We start from the raw sequence: 8,010 nt of genomic DNA, 5'->3' as shown, positions 1-8,010 counted from the left end.
TCGATTTCCTCAAAATCCTACAGGAAGCAATCAAATACGTAATCGTACAAAGACTTGCAAGTCCATGCTTTAAACGTGCCGAACACCAGCCAAACCACGTATTTTCCGATCTCCTTCCCTCCCCATTTTTCCATACAAAAATGTATCATTTTCTCCTTGGACCTGCCTGCTCTCCTTGGGCTCTCATCCCAGTGTTCTAGCATCCACCCCAACGGACTATCTCTTGGGATTTCTGGCAGAACTTTCCCGGGACCCTGGGGAGATTTTTCCTCGGGTTTTCTCCAGAACCTGCTTTTTCCCAACCTCATTTTTCCAAAAATCCCTCCTGCGAATTTTCTCACCTTGTCTCCTCCAGCTGGGATGCTTGTCGCGAGTCCTGACTCTTTGTCTGATGTTGATTTCCTGAATCTGCAAAATGTCACCAGTCTTACTCAGTCAAACGGAAAACTGTTCCACTGACTTTTTGACTGATCTCCGGTTTTCTTTCCTGTTTTCTCTGCATCAGAAGGTAGATGGACTCCTGAAATTTTCCAGGACTGTCGTTTTCCCTTTCTGACCAAACCATGACCAATTTCCCCCCTTGAATTTTCTATGAGTCCCAGGTCCCATGCGTGTTAAGGAAAAGCGTCTGCTTCCCCCTTGACGACCATGTGCCTCACGGTATGGTGGAACTGCGACTGTGGTGTCCACACTTGCTTCGTGACAGAGACACATCTCACAATAACTCGGTCACACCCCACTCAACCACACGATACTCACGGTTCCTTTTCCCATGTGGATTCTTTATGCACGTTGTTTTCCGAGGGGAAAAAAAAGCACCTCGGTCTTGGAGATCCCCTGGATCTTGCCGAGTTCCTGAGAGCGGGGCCCATTTTATCCCTCTTTAGCTGTGGCTCCAGTTTTGGTTCGGTGATTTTTAATTGGTCTTGCGGACTCCAATCCTGCTCAGACTGCTGAAATCACCAAGATGCCTTCAGGGCAGGAAGGGGTCCCGAACCCCAAATTCAAATCCCTTCAGGTTTCACCAGATTGTTATGAATGATCAAATTGTGACCCAAAATTTATCAAAAATTTAGTAAAGATTTCTTAATTTCTCTGCGCGACCAAATTTCAGTCTTCAAAACCACCACAGCCAAAGAGACAACATTGAGTCTGTGTTCAGCGCTGGGTGAACCTGGATCTGACCTCTTGAGTGTCAGAGTCTCCCCCGTTCATGCACGCTGCTTCTTGCAGTGAGGTTTTATACAGTTTATTCTGCCCGAGGCAAAGATGACCAAATTTTCTTTGTATCTCTTCACATGCATTGCTGTTTCTTTCCATGTGCAGAGGTGGACAAAAGCTGGGTCCAGGTGTGCCACTGGTGTCAATCGGCTCCGGCAAGCCGTGTATTCAGATGTATCAGTTTGGCGCCCCTGACTATCTTGATAGATGCAATTGGCAAGGCAATAATCGCTCTTGGGTGGCTCCCGATGACTCGGGATACCAGTTATCATCGCCCTGGAAGCTTCTATTCCTACGTTAAAGCATCAGTCGTTATCTTAACTTGTGTCAGGGAACTTGTTGAACCTAAATAGACAGCTGCTCCCGGCCGGGGTGGTCAGACACACACATTTGGAGCATGAATTATCCCTACCATATATTACAACTGCATTTACCTCTCCAGCATTGCTTTCCAAAAGAAAAGAAAAAGCTGGGGAAGGCAAACTGTATAGCTCATGGTATTTTACAGTGTCTAAAACATGCCAAGTCATGTAGAAGTGAGATCCTTAGAAGTGAGATCCTTAGAAGTGAGATCCTTTTGGAATTAATGGGACAGAGAAGTAGTGCAAAGGGGAGCATAAAAATAAATAGAGTAATACATCCTGGTATGGTTTTTCCTGTTTTCATTTCATTTCCTAAAAACTGCTGCAATTCTTCCAGAATCTTCTCCACAGTCCTGTTTGCTCTTTCCAAGAACCTTTCCTGGAGAACAAGGTGCAGCTTCTGTCACAAGATGTGCCACCAGCTGCAGCTTCTCTTGGCTTTCCACACCGTGCGTGAAGCACGACTCTTGCAGCAAAGCAGGACAAATGTTTGAAGAAATTTACAGCCTGTTCTTTTCCTTGTGGTCTGGGCACTTGTGCCATTGGTGAGGTTTTCATTGTTACTGTTCTACACTAAGGAAACATGACAGGCTACCAGGAATTGTTAGGGAATGCAAGCCTGACTGAATGCAGAGTAAGAATCTCCAGAGCCTGCAGCCAGAAATGGAGAGCTGTGGGATAATCATCCATCAACCACATGGACATCTTGAAAGCAATGTAGAAGGTGAAAATGGGCTGACAGAGGGAATTTGTTTCATTGTTCAGTTCAGATGCTGCTACATCTCATGCATTGATATAAATCAAGAGTTACTGTCAGTTCATGAAGGGCACCAAAACAAGCCGGATTTCTCAGGAGATGACTGAAAGAATCTGAAAAGGAGAAATGCAGGGAATGACTTAGTGAGCTTTGCCTGTACAAAGGATCATTTTTCCTATTAATTTCTAGTCCATTCCCTTGCTTTTGTCCTTATTAACAATGCCATTTTCATCCCAGATTCCCCATGAAATGGTAACCCTGAGCTTGGAAGTGCCTGAAAGATGCCCTGTTCCTCTGCAGGGACCCTGAGGCTGAAGCGGGAGCCTGAGCCCTCTCTGGGGCAGCCTCCTCTGAGCTGGAATTTGTGCCGTGCTGGGAGAGGAGGAGGAGGGGTAGAGTGCTGGCGCTGTGTGGCAGGAGCAGGAGGTTTGGGCCGCAGGACATTCTGTCTGCGCCGCTGCCCCGCAATGGGCGGCCATGCCCGGGGCTCTGGGCCTGGCCCCGCGTGCGCTGAGCTCCGGACACTGCGGGAGCTCCCCGGGCTGGGCTCAGCTTCCCGCTGGGCCTGGGCAGCAGGCTGGGCTCCAGCTGGGATCAGCAGCAGCTGGAAATACCTCTGCGCATCTTCATTTGCTGCTGCTGCTGCTCAGAAGAAACAATGCAGGGACTCAAGAAGTTCTGGTTTCTCTTTCTCCTGGTAGATTTTTTCATTTGATTTGACTCTCAAGAGGCAATTTCTGTGATGGCCTCTGTCAGTTGATTCTATTTCAGCAGCAGCAGCAACAGGGCTATGTTTGAGCACTGCATGTGTGGCTGGTGTGGCTGCTTTTATTCTCCTTGACTTAGTGCTCAGGGACTTGAGAGCATTTCATGATCTGCTGATCATGATGCCTGTGACCAAAAGCCTGAGTTCACCTATTGCCATCCGGGGGCTATGTACAAATCACCAACAGGACGGGACTGCTGAGGAATGTGTCTCGAGGTGTTTATTTTCTAGCATCAGTCTCATTACATGGTTATGAGAATGGATGATGCCAGCAGCTTGTGTCCTCAGCAGCAGACAACTCAATGTTACAACTTACTTTAAAAGTTTTTTACCAATCACACAAAGCAAAAGCATATTGACGGTAGTTCTATCCAACCACTATAAGCACAGGTACCTTTCTTTAAAACAATGCTTGCTTGTTTTGAATAGAATACCTGCTTGTGAGCCTTTACACACAGTGAACAGAGCTCCATTATTAAGCTTAGAACTTCCTAATATCTCTGCGGCTTAGGGATTTGTTCTAGAGAAGCGTTAATACACCAACCATTTTTCTATTTGTCCTTACTTTCTACTTCTTATAGAACTTTTCTGCTGACAAATCTCATGGCTACTGCTTAGCTCTAATTGTAGTTCTGCTGTCTTTGAGGCCTGCATTTTGCAGCTTTCCCAAAACCCTCTGATTTTAAGGATTCCCACATTCACCATCACGAAAGCACTATGGGTAGCACTGATCAAAAAAGGCAATTGCAGATAAATTTCAAGTGGCAAGCAGAAGAGGGCCAAGAGTAGCCATGATCTCCAATTCCCAAGGCAAAGGCAGCAGCAGCCTCCTGCTGTCACTCAGGGTGAGTAAAACAGTGCTGAAAACAGCGCTGGAACCTGATCCTTTCTTTCTCTGAGGGCTGGCTCAGGGCAGCACAGGTGGGCCCTGAGGAGTCAGGGCTGTGTGTGGGTGATTGCTGCTCTAGTCCAGAATTGAGCTGGAAAAAGCCCTTGGGAGCCGAGGCAGGAGCAGGCGGGAAGGGGCCGGCGCTGCTGCTGCTCCTGGCCGGGAGCCCCAATAGAACCAAAGGGCCATTGTCAGACACTACAAGGCCTCATGGAAGCAAGGGGCCATTGTGCCACTGCAGAGCCAAGAAGACCATTGTGGTATTGCTGGGCCTTGTGAAAAAAAAAGATCTCTTGTCATACTACAAAGCCTCATGGAACCAAGGCGCAGTTGTAATGCTGCGAGGCCCCAAGGATCCAAGAACATGGAAAGGTTCTGTTTGGCTTGGCTTGACTGGTCCAGCTTACCTTGGCATATTGAGGGTTGCTTCTCCGCTGCCCGTGAAGCCCTGGAGTTCTGTGCTTTCCTTCCTGTGGGAAAGAACTCTCCTCCTTTAGGGGTTCATGGCTGAAATTGGGATTCTACGTCCAAATTCACTTATATCGAAGGATGATTCCTGTATGAAACCTGCCAGAACAGACAGCTCTGGGTGGCCTTGACATCTTGGGGGCCACCTCTCATGTGTCTTCAAACACTGTGGGGATGTGCTTTTCTTTCCATGGAAAAATCATCTTTCAAGTTTAGGTGTCCATAGCGAAAATCGGGAATCTGCCTACAAAATTCCTTATATCCAAGGATAGCTCCCAGGACGGTCCAAGTTCCCTTGGCTTCGTGAGGGCCAGCTCTCATCTGCCTGTGAAACACCTGGGCTCTGTACTTTCATTCCTATGGAAAAGAACTGTCCTTGTCCAGATGCCCATGGACAAAACTGGGATTTGGCATCCAAAATTTCATTTATAAAAGGATTCCTCCCAGACAAAAGCTGCCAAGACAAACTGGTCTGGCTGGCCTTGGCCTCCTTGGAGCTGCCTCTAATCAGCCTTTAAAACACTGGGGCTCTGCCGTTTCCATCCTGTGGAGAAGAACTGTCATTCTGGTCCAGGTACCCATGGCTGAAACGGAATTCCACTTTCAAAACTCCACAAATACCCAAGGGTTGCTTTCAGACAAAAGCAGCAAGAACGGTCAGGTTTAGCTGGCCTTGGTGTCCGGTGCGTGCCTCTGATCTGCCTTCAAACCCCTGGGGCTCTGTGTGGAGAGCATTATTAATAATTGGTTAGCTGAGAAAGGCCACACTGATATAATGCCACTGGTTAAACTGAAGGAGAAAAGTCAGCAGTCAGCAAGCTAAAAGGAAGAGTCAGCAGCGACCTTGCTGCAACATGAGGATAGGGAGTTGAGATTAGTCCTGAATATATCCTAAGAATATGTAGAAAGTATCAAAAGTAGAACCATAGGAATGTAGAAGTAGGCGTAGGTGCTGATATGCAAGCTGACCAATCCTGAGCTCAACTTTTGCAATATGTATGAAGCTCATTATTGACTGTATTTAACCCGCCGTACTGATCAATAAAATTGAGCCTGTGATGATCAAAATTATGTCCTGGTTCCCTTCCGTCGACAAATGGTGGAGAATGCGGGCATAACCGAATCTCTGCCCTTTTTCTCGGATTAAAAGAAAAAGGGATTACGCCACGGTCCGGAAGTTGGGTTTGGGTCCCAGCAGCCGGGACGGTGCCGGAATTTGAAGCACCCTTGAGGTTCACAACTGTGACTTAAGCCAATACGTGTCCGCCGGAGCCTGGAGAGCTGCAACAGCGCGCGCTGATTAATAGGTATGGATAGGCAAGCGGCATATGATTTATTTACCGCCTATTTAGAGCGGCGTGGGATAAAAGGGATAGATTTAAAAAAGGAGTTACCAGGGTTATTAGCTTATGGCCATGCTAAGGGTATCTTTTCTAATCCTCATACAGTTCATGAGTTATCAGAGTGGAGAAAGTTTGGGGAAATATTGTGGGATACAGTACTAGATGATGATAAGTCAGCAAAGAAATTCGGGAAGTTATGGCGGGTGGTGTATAACACGTTACTTCAGCAGGTCTCTGAGAGAAAGGCAGCAGAAAGGGCAACAGAAGCTCATAAGAGGAATATAGGGTATGGTCGTGAAGATGATCCCCTGGCACCTTCTGTAACTAAGGTACTTATGCCTAAGAGTCCCCAGCAAAGTGGTGTGGAGGATTTTTCTATAGGCGCAGTGGAACCGTCTGCACCTTTTCTGTCAGAGGAGGAGGGCGAGTCGGATGGTGGGGGTAGGAGCAAGCCAGCTTTGCCTCCGCCACCAGCTTCAGGCGGGTCGGATGGTGGGAGTAGGGGCAAGCCAGCTTTGCCTCCGCCACCAGCTTCAGGCGGGTCGGATGGTGGGGGTGGGAGCAAGCCAGCTTCGCCTCCGCCGCCAGCCTTGCCTCCGCCGCTACCCCTCAGTGAGCTGGCTCAGGTTACAGCTTCGGTGGGGGGGTCATCTTCCCCGCCCGAGGCGGCTCCAGTGGTGGGGCTGGTTCCCCCTCGCAGGCTGGCTCCGCTTGAGTCGGCTCCGGTTTCACTGTCAGCTCCAGCGGGGGAGGGGGGGCTCCCGCTTCCCCCGCACGAGCCAGCCCCTGCCTCACTGCCCCCCCCGTGCGAAAACTCGGTGTCTGCACCGAAGCGCCAGCAGCATAGCACCCTTAAAGGGCCAGATCCCATCCCAGGGGCACACCGTAATCCATGGGGGGAGATGGCTAAACAGAGGAGGGAAGCTTGGGCTGCTTTGGCCAAAGAAGTAATGCAAATGGGGGATGGTGAAGCGGTGGAAATAGCTTCTAGTCTTGCATGTCCAGTTACATATACACCACAGTATGATGCACAGGGGAACCTTACGCATAATATAGCAGAATATACTCCCTTAGATTGGAAGCTGTTAACTCAGCTACGTTCTACGGTTAATCAGTTTGGAGTAAAAAGTGAACCTGTTAAGCAAATGTTAGATTATCTTTTTAATACTCAGGTTTTATGTCCTAATGATTTAAGAGGAATAGTTCGGTTGATATTTACTCAGCATCAGCAGTTATTGTTTAATGCACATGACCCATTACATGGAGTAACAGTAAAAGAGCTGATGGGCTTAGAGGCATATTTACGTACAGAGGCACAGACGATATCGGGAGCAGATAAACTTACAGAGTCTATGTGGTTAGTGCGTGCTGCAATAGATATGGTTAAAGAGCCAGGAGGGTTACCGGCTTATATGGGTATTAAGCAAGGAAGGGAAGAATCATTTGGAAATTTTATCGATAGAACAGCTACTGCTATAGATCGGGCTGGTGTTGCAGGGTGCTATTGAAGCAGGTGTGCTTTGCAAAATAGCAATCCAGCAACCCAAAGAGTGTTAGCTACTTTAGGGGCAAATTAGACTATTGAGGAAGCATTAGAGCGAATGGCATTAATGCCAACAGCTTCACAGGCATTTATAGCAGAACCCTTAAAGGAATTAGGACTAGGGTTGCAAAAGCATAGTCTACTCAAAATCAGGTGTTAGCTGCTCTTGCTCCTCTCCAAAGCGGCTCACTGGCAGTCACGTAAAGAGGCTGGAGACCATTCATCAAGTGTTACCGATGCGGCAACGAGGGACAGACACAAGTTGCCTCAGTGACATCGGAGACACCAGCAGCTGCCGTGACATCGCTGCCACCTCCTGTCTGCAACCCGCAACAACCGGGAGCCTCGGCTTGGACTTATCAGCAGCAGTAGACGTCACATTAATGACGAACCAGCCTGAGAGGATACCCACTGGAATAAAGGGTCCTCTTATACTAAATGGACAAACATGTGGAGCATTATTGCTGGGACGTTCCTCTATAACTATGTTGGGATTATTTGTTTTGCCTGGTGTTATCGATGCGGACTTTACAGGGGAAATACAAATTATGGCTTACACCCTTTATCCTCCGATTAAAATTACAAAAGGACAACGCATTGCACAATTGATACCACTGTCACAAATGACATCAGGAATACAATCATTTACTGGGCAAGCACG

This window comes from Melospiza melodia, unplaced genomic scaffold (genome assembly GCF_035770615.1).
Source record: "Melospiza melodia melodia isolate bMelMel2 unplaced genomic scaffold, bMelMel2.pri scaffold_90, whole genome shotgun sequence".
Classification (NCBI taxonomy): Eukaryota; Metazoa; Chordata; class Aves; order Passeriformes; family Passerellidae; genus Melospiza; species Melospiza melodia.
The sequence above is the reverse complement of the archived record's forward strand: the minus strand, read 5'-3'. Positions refer to the sequence as shown.